Genomic DNA, 15,874 nt, shown 5'->3' on the forward strand with positions numbered 1-15,874 from the left:
AAAATCCAATTTAAAAAAAAAAACCCAAAAATAAATCAAAAAAAAAGAAACCTTTTCCAAAAAAACAAAAAAAAAACAACAAAAAATTAAAAAACCAAAAAAAATAAACCCAAAAAAAATCTCCACTTAAAAATTGGGTAACACAAAAAAAAATTAAAACCCCCAAAAAAAACAAAAACCAACAAAAAAAATCCGCGAAAAAATTTTAATCTTAAAGCATCAAAAAAAGAAAAAGAAAAAAAATTCACCCAAAAAAAAACTAAAAAAACCAAAAAAAACCCCCCAACAAAAACAAAAAAAATTTTAAAAAAAAAAAAAAAAAAAAAAAAACAAAAATACAAAAAACAAAGTTTTCTATAAAAAAAAAAAAAAAAACCAAAATTGGCATTAAAAAAAAAAAAAAAATTTCCAAAAAGAAAAAAAAAACCCAAAAAAAAAAAAAAAAAAATAAAAAAATTTTCCCCTCAACATACCCCAAAAATTAAACAAAGAAAACCCTACCCTTTCCAAAAAAAAAAAAGCCACAAAATCCCCCAAAACAAAAACCCTAAAAAAATAAAAAATTGCTTTTAAAAAAAAAATCCCCAAAAAAAAGCCAAAAAACAAAAACAATTAAAAACAAAAATCCCCCCTAAAAAAAAAAAAAAAAAAATTTAAAAAACCCCAAATAACCCAAATTTTACCAAAACCCAAAAAAAACAATCCCGCACCCCCCCCTTTAAAAAACAAAAGAAAAAACCAAAATTTCCCCCCTACCCCCACCCCAACCCTAATTTACAAAACAAAAACCCCCACAAAAACAAAAAAAATCCCCAAACCAGCCTCCCACAAAACAACCCCCCAAAATAAAACAAAACAAAAACCCAAACGCCCCAAAATCCAAAAAAAAACCCCCACACCACTCAAAACAAAACCCCAAACCATTTCCCAAAAAAAAAATTGCCAAAAACAGCCCCGCCCCAACCATCCCACGCCACCATACCCCCAAACCCAAAACTTCCAAAACCCAACCACCCCCAAAACGCCCCCCCACCCAAAACCCCCCCACCCAAAACAAACCATCCGCCCCCAAAACCAAAACAACCCCCCCCCCCCTCAAAAAATTTACCCACCACCGAAAAAAAAAAAACCGCAAAAAAGCAAAAAAAAAAAAAAACCCCCCAAACCCCCCCAAATCCCCCAAAAAACCCAAAATTCAAGCCCAAAAAAAAACCCATTATCCCCCCCCCCTTTCCCACCACCAAACCACCCACCTCAAAAGCCCCCCCAAAAAAACCCCAAAATACCCTTTGAAAACCCCAAAAACCCCCCAAAAAACCCAAAAACCCCCCTTAAAAAACCTAAAACCCCCCCCCCCCCACCCAAAACCCCCCCAAAACCAAAAAAAAAAAACCCAAAAAAAAAAATCCATTTAAAAAAATCCCAAAACAACCCCCCCAAACAAAAAGGGTACAAAACGCCCCAAAAAAACCTTTTCCCTAAAACCTGCACAAAAACAAAAAAAAAACCCAAATACCCCGAAAAAATTTAAAAAAACCATTTAAAAAACCCCAAAAAAAAAAACCCCCCCCAAAACCACCCCCAAAAAAACCAAAAAATAAAAAAAGCCAACCCCAACACCAAAATAAAAACACAAAACCCCTCAAACCAAAAAAAAACCCGCAAAAAAATTTCCCCCACCCCCCCAAAAACAAAAAATTTTAACACCGCAAAAACCGCCACCAAAACAAAAACCCCAAAAAAACCCAAAAAAAACAAAAAAAAAAAAAAGACCCGCCTTCCCGGCCCCAAAAAAAACCCCCAAAAAACACCCGGAAAAAAACCCCCTTTTCCAAAAAAAAACCCGAGATCAAAGAAAAAAAAAAAACCCAAAAAACCCCTTCAAAACAAAGGCGGAAAAATTTAAAATTATTTTAAATCGGGAAAATTAAAATCATTGTTTATTTAACCCCAAATTTTAAAAAAGGTTTTGGAACTTGGAAACCCCCCTTTACCAATGTTCACGGGCAACAAAAAAAAAAAGGGAAAACCTGAAAGCAAAAATTTTTCCCCAAAAAACCAAAAAATAAAAGGAAAAGAAAGAAACAGGGAAATGGCTGAAAATTTTAAAAAAAATATTAAACCCCAAATAATTTAGAAAAGGCCAAGGCTTCATAACATTAAAAAAATACAAAAACAAACCCAAAAACATTTAACCACTTGGCCCAGGCCATCCCAACGGCAAAAAACATTTCAATGGGCCCCAAAGTTATTTTAAAAAGGAAAAAAAAAAGCAAAACTTTAAAACCCAATTTTTAAACCCATTTTACCCTCCCGCAATTGCAAATTTCAAGTTATTTTTTTACACAAAAAAATTTTGGCAAAATTTTACAAAAAATTTTAAAAAACACACTTCATCCGCCAAAGGGAGGGGGGGGTTTAAGGGGAAAAAAAGGAACAAAGGTTTCAAAAAGCAAAGCAGAATTCCAAAAAAAAAATTAAAAAAAAAAAAAAAAAAACAAAAAAAAACAAAAAAACAAAAAAAAAAAATTTCATTCAATAAAAAAAACCACAAACCCATTTTCAACCCCCAAATTAATTTTATTTTCCTTTATTTTGCCACTAAAAAAAACAACCCAAGGTTTAACCCTTAAAAAACAAGCATTTTCCCAAAATTTTAACCATTTAAAATTTTCAACCTTTACCTTTAAAAAAACAAACTTTATTCAAAATTCGAAACGCTTTAATTTTAAGAAAAACCACAAAAACACTTTATTGTTTCCCGCCCTTTTCCTTTAATTTGGTATTTTTTTTTAAAATTTTCAATTTAAAAAAAAACCTTTTTACATAATGTTTCCAAAATTTTAAAAAACCCCAAAAAAAAATTAAAAGGAAAAACCCTTTTGAACAAGACAATTTTTTAAATCTAAATCCATTTTGCCAATAGGGGAATTTAAACTTCAACTTTTTAACACAAGAAAATAAAGGTTTACCAAAAGGAATCGGGAAAATACAGAAAATGAAAAAGCTTTATACAAATAACATTTTTTATTTCGCCAACCCAATTTTAAAAAAACCCCTTTTGAATTAATCAACCAACCCGCCATTTTTTAAAACCCCTTTTTCCCCTTAAATTCCTACCTTTTTTTCGGAAATTTTGCATTTAATTTTTCAGCCTTAAAAAACCTTTTATTTAAATGGAAAAAAAAATTTATAGAGGAACCCCCCGCCAACCCGGGGAATTGAACTTTAAGTTTAAAACAACTTTTGTGAAAATTTTTTAATTGCATTCAGAATTTGGTTTCCCAAAAAAAAAAAAAAAATTATAATTATTTGAAATTATTTTTTTGATCCTTTGGTTTGATGGATTAGAAAATTAAATTTTTTGGGTTTATTTTATAATCTGCAGTTTTGCTAAATTTGTTAATTATTTCTAATAATTTTTAAATTGAATCTCTGGCATTCTCTAATGTCATGTCATCTGCAAAGAGTGAAAGTTTTGTTTCTTTATTGCCTACTCTAATTCCTTTGATTTCATTTTCTTCCCTTATTGCTGACACTTAGCATTTTTAGTATGATTGTGAATAATAATGGTGATGATAGACAAACTTTTTTTTTAATAGCCTTTTATTTACAGGTTATATGCATGGGTAACTTTACAGCATTAACAATTGCCAAACCTCTTGTTCCAATTTTTCACCTCTTACCCCCCACCCCCTCCCCCAGATGGCAGGATGACCAGTAGATGTTAAATACATTAAAATATAAATTAGATACACAATAAGTATACATGACCAAAACGTTATTTTGCTGTACAAAAAGAATCAGACTCTGAAATATTGTACAATTAGCTTGTGAAGGAAATCAAAAATGCAGGTGAGCATAAATATAGGGATTGGGAATTCAATGTAATGGTTTTTAGTCATCTCCCAGAGTTCTTTCTCTGGGCGTAGCTAGTTCAGTTCATTACTGCTCCATTGGAAATGATTTGGTTGATCTCGTTGCTGAGGATGGCCAGGTCCAGATGATAGACAAACTTAATATTATTGGGAATGCTTCTAACTTTTCCCCATTGCCTGTGGATAGTTTTAGATAAATGCTTCCTTTTTAAAGGAAGATTCCATTTATTCTTAAGTTCTCTAGGGTTTTCATTATGAAAAAGTGATACTTTTTTCAAATTTTTCAGCGCTATTGAAATAAATAGATGATTTCTGTTAGTTTCCTTATTTATATGCTCCATTATGCTAATAGTTTTTGTGATATTGAGCCAGCCCTGCATTCCTGGTATAAATCCCACTTGGTCCTAGTCTATCATCTTACAAAAAATTTGCTAATATTTTATTTAAGATTTGGTAGGACGCCTCTATTTTTTCCAAATAGTTTATATAATATTAGAATTGATTGTTCTTTAAATGTTGGGTTTATACTTTTAAATTTACACTTGTAAATCCATCTGTCCCTGGAGAGCTTTTCTTAGTGAATTCATTAATGGTTTTTTAAAAATGGGACTATTTTAACAACTTATTTCTTTAACTGTCAGTCTGGGTAATATATACATATATATGTATATATATATATATATATATATATATATATATAAGTATTTATCCATTTCACATGGATTATCAGATTTATTGGTATAAAAATTGGGCAAAATAGCTCCTAATTATTACTTTATTTTCATCTTCATTGGCTGTAATTTCATTCTTTATTTTTGATAGTGGTAATCTTTTTTCTTTTTCCAAGAAAATCCAACAAAGTTTATCTATTTTGTGTTCTTTTTTCACAACTTAGTTTTATTAATTTCATAGTTTTCTTACTTTCTATTTTATTAATCTCTTCTTTGGTTTTCAGAATTTCTAATTTAGTATTTAATTGGAGTTTTAATTTGTTCTTTTTCTCTTTTTTAGTTTCATGCCCAATTCATTTTTTCTCTTTATTTTATTCAGGTAAGCATCTAGAGATATAAAATTTTCTTCAGAAATTGTTTTGGCTGTATCCCTTAAGTTTGGTATATTGTTAGATTATTGTCATTCTCTTGGATGAACTTATTGATTGTTTTTTCAATTTGTTGCTTGATGCACTCCTTCTTTAGGATTAAGTTATTTAGTTTTCCATGTATTTTTGGTCTATTTTTCATGGCTCTTTATTACATGAAATTTTTATGCCCTAATACATGGTCAGTTTTTTTGCAGGTGTCAGTCATGCAGTGGTGAAAAAAGTATATTCCTTTTTATTGCTATTCAATTTTCTCCAAAAAGCCTATCATACCTAACTTTTCTAAAAGTGTATTTGCTTTAACTTATTTCTTGTTTATTTTATGGTTAGATTTATCTAGTTCTGAAAATGGGATAGTGAGATACCCCATTAGTAGAGTTTTGTTGTTTATTCCTTCTTGCAACTCAACTTCTCTAAGAATTTAGATGCTATACCACTTGTTGCATATTTGTTTAATATTGATATTACTTCATTGTCCATGGTACACTTCAGGAAAATGTAGTCTCCTTCCTTATCTCTTTTAATTAGTTCTGTTTTTGCTTTTGTTTGGTCTGAGATAAGCATCAATGCTTTTCTTTTAGCTGAAGCATAATATATTCTGCTCCAGGTTTTTACCTTTACTCTGTATGTATCTCTCTGCTTCAAATATGTTTCTCATAAACAAAATATTGTAGGATTTTGACTTTTAATCCATTCTTATGCTTTCTGGGAAAGTTTATCCTATTGACATTTACAGTTAAGATTACTAATTCTGTATTTTCCACCATCATATTTTTACTTGTTTATACTTTTCTCTCTCCTTTATTTTTTCTTCCTCTTTTCTTCCTCAATATGCCCCCTTTTGCCTTCTATCCCTTTTCCTTTTTTATCCCTTTCTCTTTCTACTTCTTCCCTCTCTTCTATATTAGCCTCCTCCTTTACTTTCCCTTTTCCCATATAGCATGAAAAAAAAGTTTCTATACTAAACTAAGTATGTATATTATTCCCTCTATTTTACCTCTCCTTTTCTTCTGGTACAATCCTTTTTCAACTCATAATTAATTTTATTTATATCATCACATAAAAGTCAACTTACACTCTCTGTCTATATATCTTCCTAAATACCCTGACAAAGATACAGTAATTAAGAGTTATAAGTATCATCTTCCCATGTAGCGATATAAACATTATAACCTTTTAAAAGCACAGTTTTTTTTTTCCCCTGTTTATTTTTATATGCTTCTCTTTAGTCTTGTACTTGAAAAATCAAATCTTTTTGTTCAGCTATTGTCTTTTCTTAAGAAATAAGTGTAGGGACAACTAGGTGGCACAGTGGATAGAACACCAGTTCTGAAGTGAAGAGGACCTGGGTTCACATCTGACCTCAGACACTTAACACTTTCTAGCTGTGTGACTCTGGGCAAGTCAGTTCACTCTAATTGCCTCAGCAAAAAAATAGATAAATAAAATAAAATAAACTGTAAACCCCCTAATTCATTGAATGTCTATTTTTTTCACTGAAATATAATGTTTGATTTTTCTTGGTGGTTGATTCTTCAGTCAATTTCTTTGTTTCTTCTTCCAAGCTGTTGGCTTTTCCTACCAAAAACAAAAAACAAACAAACAAAAAACTTTTCTAATTCTCATATATGTCATTTCTTTTTCCCATTTTTCTTTTCTCTCTCTTTTATTATCATTTTTTAATCTCTTCTACAAGAGTCTTGTGACAATGAAACATATTCACCTCTCTCTGAGGATTAATATGTAGGCATTTTGCATTTTGGCTGTCTTCTTTGGGGTGTCTGGCCTTCCCTCTGTCCATAATGGTTTTCTAAAATGAGAGTTCTTTTTGCTCTTTTGTTCATTTTTAAAAAGTTGAATTAGGTTCCTTGGGCACAGGGGAAATTGCCCCAAGCTTTAAATTCCTTTCTCTTTTTTTTTGATGGGAACAAGGGCCTCTCATTGACTGTGCTGGGTCTGGCTGTGCTGCAGGCTTTTTCACAGCACTGGGTTGTTACGGCTTAGACCTGCCTGTTATATTGGGGTTTGAGTGCAAACAATTTGCCTTCCATAGTTGCCTTGGAGGTTTCACAGGTGACTGCTGATTCACGGGACTTCTGAACCAGGACAAAGTAGCCAGTGTTTTTGTAGTTTGGCTAAGAGATTACTGCTAGTTTCCTTATTCCCATTCCAGGCCTCCCTGTGTTGTGCCTGTGCTGGGCTGCAATCACCCTACCCAATTCAGACAGACCTTTCCTAAAGTCCTTTCAAGATATCTTAAGCTAGAAAATCATCACACTGAATATTTGTGGGTTCTGTCACTCCAAAATCTGTTTAGAAGTTTGATCTAGCACTGATTTTGAGGAAAGTGCGAGAGAACTCAGGTAATGTCTTAACTTTTTTTCTACCATCTTTGCCCATTTCATTATTACTTGCAAGTTTATCCATGACTTATAGCACAGTGATATTCCACCACAATCACATACCTGAGGTTGTTTACCCATTCATATCCCCATAGTTTTCCAGTTCTTGGCCACTATAAAAATATAAATCTCTTCCTTCATATCTAAATCATGTATCTATTTTGAACAATATTGATAAAGGAAGGAAATTATTTTGCTTGACTTTGTATATTTTCCTCTCCTCTCTTCTGCTCCCCCCCTCTTCTCCCTTCTGCTTCCCTCTCCTCTTCTCCTTTACTCATTTTTCTTCCTTTTCTCTATTCACCTCCCCTTCTCTTCTCTCTTCTCCCCTCCTCTCTCCTTATCTCTATTCCTTCCCTCCTATGCTGCCCTCCTCTCCTCTCCTTTCTCCTTTCTCTTCTCCTCCTTTCCCTTCCCCTCCCCTCCTTTCCTTCCCTCTCCTCTCTTTTTCTGCCTTTTCCTTTCCTTTTCTTCCTTACGATTTTACTAGCTTAAGGGAGATGAGATAAGATGTAGAAAAAATGTTTCTTTAATTAAAAAAGAATAATGTTTTGAAGAAAAAAGAAATTCTAAAAGGTAGTAATAAGAACTGTCTATGGAGGGAGAGAGAGAGAGAGAGAGAGAGAGAGAGAGAGAGAGAGAAAGTAAGTCATTCATCTAGGAACTCAGATATGCATGAAAAGGGATTCCATTGACCAACTGATGTTTTAAAATGTTGTGTTTAGAAGATGAAATCGAAGACAAGTAACTGAGGATGATTAAGAAGGATGACATAACCTTAAAATATACTCAGAAGTATGAAACTCCAGAACAAGCTGAGGATGCCAATACAAAAATATTAAGGGCCAAAAAATGTGTAGTTGTTGGAGGGGTTATCTAGTATTCTTGTTGGGAATAATAGAAATATCAAAGACAGGACGTTGTTCAAGACATATGTATTAATGATAAAAGTTAAAAGTAAGAAGGCTAATTTACTCATTTCCTAATTCACTTCTATTTTTACTGCCAGGGAGGATCATCATTAGGCTTGGAAGAACAGAATAAAAATGTTTATCAAGGAATAAACCCCCCAGATAAGTAAAGAAACAGTAAATGAATATTGATTCTCTCAATTTGTTATAGAAAAGGGTAGTAACAGAAAATCAGAAAGGTTTTCTGGATTGTTAAAGATTTCCAAGTGGTCTTCTTCCCATTCTTGAATTATAGTTCAGAAAAAGCTTCCTGGATTTATCAGAATGACTTTGTGGATGCTAACCATGAAAAATCTAACATTACAACTAAGATCATATCAAAAAATGGTTAGTCAGATCCACAGCAGTGTCTTCAAAATGAAAAAATATGTTTACCTCTTCAAACTCTTTTGCAATAATGGGAAGCTTCCTATATAGAGCCATGGAATACTCCTCAAGACACGAATTCCTTAAGATTTGACTTATTGACTGAAAGTTGTATATAGCAATGAAGTCATATATTCAGTTGATTAAAAGCAACAAGAATTATTTTGTCATTTAAGTACTATATTGAGAACAGAGATTTTCTCTCTCCTGGAACCATACACCTGATTTATAGTGTATTTTTATTCAATATTTTTATATTTCCCTACTTATATTTTAAATAATTTTGACATTTGTTTTTAAAAATTTGAATTCCAAATTCTTTCTTTTATCCCCACCCCCACCCTACAGTAAGAAAGCACATGTGAAGTTATGAAAACTGTTTCAACAAAAGTCATGTTGTAAAGGAAAACATATATCTGTTCTCCTCCCCAAGGAAAAATCCTCAAGAAAAATAAGGAAGGGACAGAGACACACACACAGAGAAAATGCTTCAGTCTATATTCAGACACAATCAGTTCTTTCTCTGGATGTAAATAGGATTTTTCATCATAAGTCCTTTAGAGTAATTATGGGTTATTGTAGTGTTGAGAATAGCAAAGTCATTTGTAATTGAATATCCTATGCTATTACATTGTACATAGTACATTTCACTTCTCATGAGTTTGTGGAAGACTTTCAAGGTTTTTCTGAGAGCATCCAGCTCATCATTTCCCACAAAACAATAATATTCCATTATGAGCACCTACCACAATTTATTCAGCCATTCCTAAATTTATGGGCATCCCTTCAGTTTTCAATTTCTTACCCTGAGAAGAGAGCTGCTTATAATCTACATTTTACACTTTGTAATTTGTGCATCTTTATCAAAGTTGGTATCCTCTATCAAAAAATTTAAAAATAGGTATTTTCAATGCCAAGTAGAGTGTAGTCAATTTTATATAGATAAATAGATATAGAGACTGATCAACTGTAAACATATTTGTGCATGAATATCTATGCTACTTTAGCACAACTAAAAATATTAAGTTGTTAACCATATAACACAGGCTGCTGTGGAGATTCTGTCAATTGGCATATTTACTGTAATATATTAATAATATGCTGTCAATATATCAATCCACAAGTATTTGTTCAACACCTACTATTTGTCAGATCATGTGGTAGGCCTTGGGTATAGGCCTACCATATGAATAAATGAAACAATTTTTACTAACCGTAGGTTTATATTCTAAAGGGGGAGACTAAAGTGCATATATAAAAACATATAGCAGAAATATAAAGTCAATAAATACAAATATATACAAAGTGGCTAAATACAGGGTTGTTTAGAAGAAAGGACCTTAGTACTTGAAGGGAAGGAGAGACCAGGAAAGTCTTATAGAAAAGGATGCTTCATCTACGTCTTAAAGGGAATAGATGAACTCTGTGAATTAGGTAATGTGGAAAGTCATCTGTGAGAAACTGGGAAAATCCCGTTTGGCCAGATTGGCTAGATGTCATAGAGGGAATGCTGTCTAATGAAAACTGGTTGCACAATTTTTTTTTATTTATATTTTATGCTAGAAGCTATAGGAAGCCACTGGAATTAATTGAGTCCAGAAGTCAAATAGTTAGATTCAGGTTTAAGGAAATTCTGGCAGCAGCATGTAGGATAAATGGGAAAGATTTCAAGATAAACCATTTAGGTAGCCATAGCAATAATCTAGACAAAAGGCATGCATATTCTCATTTGATCCTGACAACAATCCTGTGAAATATATGCTATTATTTTTGCCATTTTAAAGATGAGTAAACTGAGGATGAGAAAGGTAAGTGATTGCCTTGAATCACATAGATATTAAGTATGTAAACTAGCATTTGAACTGAGGCCTTCCCAACTCCAATTCCATTTATCCATTATGCTATCCATCCTACCCCCCAGCACCAAGATATCTACATGTTTGCTGCTTTTCTTCATGTTTTATAACAGTTGTCTTTAAAACAATTAAAATTGGAAAACACTAGATTTGGCTATAGAATTGGGTAATTTGGTCAGACACTTAAACTATGTATACTGGACCAAGTTACTACTTCAACTCTTATAGTCTGTTTCTTCCTTTGTAAAATTAGAATCATCATATGTTACTACCTACTTATTAGGGCTTCTGGGGGGACAGTATCTTGTAAATCTTAAAGGACTAAGGAAATACAAGTTACAAATTTTACCTCTTTAATAGTAAATAAGTTTGTTGAGGGTTGGGGTGCTTAGTTTTTGTTTTTTTGGTTTTTTTTATCTTTGTATTCTCAGAACCTGGCGGAAGTACCATGAACATAGTAGATATTGGCTTAGATTGAATTAGTTATTCTTTTTAAGCTAGTGATCTCTGAGAAAGTTATTGTCCTAATACAAACAATCAGAAGCTATATAAAATGGAGGGATAAAATCAGATTACATTAATTTTTACTTTGACACAAAAGATTGAACACAGCATTATGCTTATAGAAAGGTTGTTTTGTGAAACTAATTCTCCATTTCTGTTACTTCCAGTTTTCTTTCAGGATAATGAAAACAACATTTTAAAAGCATATAGAAAAGTTCTTGAAAGAAGGTAAAATTATGAATTATTAAAGTTACTGTGGCTTCTTGATAAAAATTTTATGATAACTATAGAATGTTCATCTGGCCCTGCCCTTCAGCAGTGTGGAAACATGAGTTGTGCTTATTTCAAGTCGTAAATTGGGTTGCTCTTATCGACTCGTTTAAACAAGCTTTCCCGCAACTGGGCATGGAGGTGCCAAATGATTCCAAATCATAAGATAAAAGTTGTTTTTATTTTCCTGCCTCTCCTCAACCATTATACCCATTATATCAACACCTTCCATTATGTTGCAAAATACCTTCTCTTTACAGAGGTTATTATGTTAGCAAAAACAATGCCCTGGAAAGTTATGTATTTAAAGAGCTAAAATTCAGCCTAAGAAGAACCTTAACTGGGAACCATACACATGTACTTAGAAAGTACTTGGTAGGGTGGAGAGGGATAGGGTGGAGTGAGGACTGGATAGAGCACTGGGTTTCGAATTAGGAAGACTTATCTCTATGAGTTCAAATCTAGCTGTGTGAATTTAGGCAAGTCATTTAGCCCTGCTTGCCTTAGTTCCTCATCTGTAAAATGAACTGAAGCAGAATATAGTAAACCACTTCAGTTTCTTTGCCAATAAAATACTAAAATGAAATCATGAGGAATTAGACATGACTGAAATGACTGAACAATAACAACATACATGCTATTTTTAGGCCTAAATGATTGGTAAATAAGAATGTTGTTGGGCAACTAGGTGGTGCAGTGGATAGATCACCAGCCCTGAAGTCAGGAGGACCTGAGTTCAAATTTGACCTCAGACACTTAACACTTCCTAGCTGTGTGACCCTGGGCAAGTAACTTAAACCCAACTGCCTCAGCCAAAAAAAAATGTAGTTAATCTTAGAACTATCTTAGATTTCCCTATACCCTTACTGCTTCTTCTTCACATGTCATTTACATGAGCAAGTACTATTTCTGGGCTTGATAACAACTTAAAACCCAGGGAACCATTTGACACCTAAAAGAAAATGCTTTATTAAAAAAAGAAACAATTCACTCAATTTTAGTAGCATAACCAAACCATCCTCCTGCAAGGATACTTTTTAGTCTATATTAAAAAAGATGAATATAATTTTTATTTTAGACATGAGGAGCAGTGATCAGAAAGACCAAAGAATGTCCATATAGTTTTCTGGAACTTTAAGATTCAAGTCAAACTGTGGTTTGCATCAATTAAATGGATCTAAACTTTTTTTTTTTTTTTTTCTGTTCCTTAACTATGGAAGACAGGGATGAGTGCATTAGCTCTAGAATGAAAGCAAAATAAAAGAACTGGGTTCAGATTCTTTGTGACAATTATTACCTGTGAATTAGGAAAGTAATTTAAAATCTGTCAGCCTCAGTTTCTTCATTTGTAAAAGGAAAGGTCTGAACTGGATTACAGATCCCTTCCATCTTTAATGCTATTGCCAATTGGCCTCATCAAACTAGTTTGAAATTGGATGTCTTGTGTCCTAGAACCAAAAAAGTTAGAAGAAGCAGACATAAATAGGGTTGGTGTGGGTGGACAGATTCATCATGTAATGAGGAGTAGACTTTTTTTTTTTTTTTTAACAGAAATGCACTGGAACAGCCAGCTTAAAAAGCAAACAAAAGGGTTTTCTTTGATAAGAAAGGGCAAATTAAGGAGAGTGAAGAAGCAAAGGAGCAGAGATTTGGGGAAAAAAATATTAGGTTTAGGACAATAATCTCTGACATTTATACAAAAAGTACTTTATAAATGATATAGTGATATGAATAGTTGCTCTATTTTCTCCCGGTTAACTTATGACTGTTAGCAAAGTACTTGAGAGCTTTGGGTATGATGGAACTCTTGCTTAATTATAACCAGATAAATTGGCCACTGAGCAGGAAGAGCCTTCCAATGACTTAACCTACATCCTTCAAAGGATCTCTTCCTTATTCTCTCTTCCATCCTAATCTCATTTTTGTTAATCTACATACCCTTTTATACCCCCTCCCATTCATATTTCTTCACCCACTTATTTCTTCATTAATTTATAGGACTTGTTCCCTTCTGAATGCACATGTTGCTCTCTTTTTAACCCTGATCTTTTGTGAAGAGGGCTCCCTCTTAAAATTCTTCCTTTCTCCTCTTCCCTCTCCCTTTTCTTTTAATTGCTTATTTCTTTCTGAATTTAGTAGAATTTTACACACACACACACACACACACACACACACATACACACACACATATATGTATGTATGTATGTATAATTTCCACTTTAATCAATATCCAATGAAAGTAGGATTCCAGAACTACTGAACCTCCACCTCATCTAATTTCACTGTGTTTCCTACATAGTTTTGCATTTTAGAATTATTTCATACTCAGCTCTATCCCAATATTTCTTTTGAACTACCCATTTACTAATAACAATATTAGAATGTTGTTTATATTTCCACATATAAAATATTAAACAATTATTCTTATTGCTTCATAAGCACTTCATAAGTTAATTTTCTTCTATTTTTCCAGTCTTCTTACATCAAACTCTCTTATTCATCATCTTTAATTTAGTGCTACTGGTCTCCAGTTCCCCAAGCAAACCATTCAACCTTTTTTTTTCCCTAGATGCCTCATGTTCTAGAATGTTCTTCCTCATTTCTACCTACCACATTCCCAGACTTCCTTTAAATACTATCTAAACTTATATTTCTTAATGCTTCTTTGTTCAAGAGTAGCATTTCTCTTATTTCCTACTTATCTTGTATAAAACTTGTTTGTATAATACTTCTATGTTGTTTTCTGTATGTTTAGAATGTGAGTTGCTTTAGAGTGGTAACTGTCATTTCTCTCTTTTTTATAGCCCTTTCTACACTTCCAGATATCTAGCATGTGTTTTTGTTATAAAGTATTTCAGTCATGTTAGACTCCCTAGCAGATAAGAGAATACTGGCCATGGGATTTTATTGACAAGGATGCTGGAGTGGTTTACTATTTCCATCTTAAACAGATTAAGGCAAATAGGCAAAGTGACTTGTACAAGATCACATACCTAGTGTCTGATAGTGTATTTAAACTCAGGTTTTATCAACTCTAGGATCAGTCTTCTATCCAATATGTCATCTAGTTGCCTAATATTTTAGTAGGATATTAACAAATGTTTATTGATTGATTGATTGATTCTAATCCAAATCTCTCTTAATATCAGGTAAAGAGGTTTTTCTAATTGTTCCACTATGTCATGCTACCTTAGATCCTATAATTGTTTTAATTGTTGAACTTAGTCTAATCACAAATTCTAAGAAATAATTTCTTTTGCATCAATCCTGCTTGTTTCAGAATCACTTTTTTTGTATTAGAAGCCTTTTAGGATTCATCTTTCTCTTTTTTTCTTAATTCATCCATTGAATCTTTAAGTAATACCCCTCCAGGAATACTAAAAGTAATGCTCTAGTAAGCACTTAGGTCAGATTTGCATACTAGAAAAAAGATAGAGCATTCCTTCCTTTAATGTTTCCATTTTCTTCTGAAGAACAACCAAAGCTTTCTAAGATAAGGGATAAATTTTCAAAGCTCTTTGAATTGCCCAAATTGTGATGTGAAGAAATGACCAAGGAACCCTCATATACCCAGGCTATTGATCCTTAAAACAGTTTACATGTGATTATATTACATGTGTTCAGGAAAGAGCTAAGATATTTGGAAAGTTTGAAAATGACTTTTAGGTTTGGGTACTTTGGTTAACAAGACAGACACTTTCTTTTTCTTCTAAGACTTCAATTTCCTCTTGCAGCATTATAGTTTTCATTGATAAAAAAGGAAAGCTACCCACTGGGCTTTTTTCTCTATCAGCCTTAGCATCTCATTCTTCATCTGGCATAAATTGGAATTGCTGCTAAAAATCCAAGGTCTCTCTTCTGAATTTCAGCCTAGAGGCATTCTCTTTCTTCATGTTCTAAGGAAAATAAGTATCCTATGGTAATCATAAAATAAGATGGTTATCTTGACAGAGAGAATGAAGAGACTAAAATTCTCTCTTATCCAAAAAAAAAATGGATTCTGTTTTACTAGTCAGAGATCTTTACATGAAAACAGAACTTTTTTTCCTATTCAAGAAAGCATATTTTAAATGAATGATTACAAAACATTTAAAAAAGATACTACTGATAACTGAGTAAAGATGTCAGGTTTAAAATATCTTTATATTTTTAAAGAAATAGGACATTTTTACTGATTTTAGTTTGTGTTGATACTTGTTCTTTAAAATTTAAAATATTTTTTCTTCTTTTTCCATCTTGCATAGGTAGTAGTTGAGTAAAGAAAAATTAAACCCTCATAATAAATAAACATAGTAAAAGAAAACAAATTTGTATATCAGCTGTGTTTAAATATGTATATTGTATTTTACATATTGAGTTTCTCACCTCTCTTTTAAGAGGTAGATAATTTTTTTCATCCTTTTTCTTTTGAAACTATGGTTAATTATTCCATTGATCAAACTCCTTAGATATTTCAAAACCGATCATTTTTACAGTACTGATGCTATAAATATTAGTACTTTTCTAAAATGACAAATGCTGGAGGGGA

Source organism: Sarcophilus harrisii, chromosome 4 (assembly GCF_902635505.1).
Source record: "Sarcophilus harrisii chromosome 4, mSarHar1.11, whole genome shotgun sequence".
NCBI classification, from domain to species: Eukaryota; Metazoa; Chordata; class Mammalia; order Dasyuromorphia; family Dasyuridae; genus Sarcophilus; species Sarcophilus harrisii.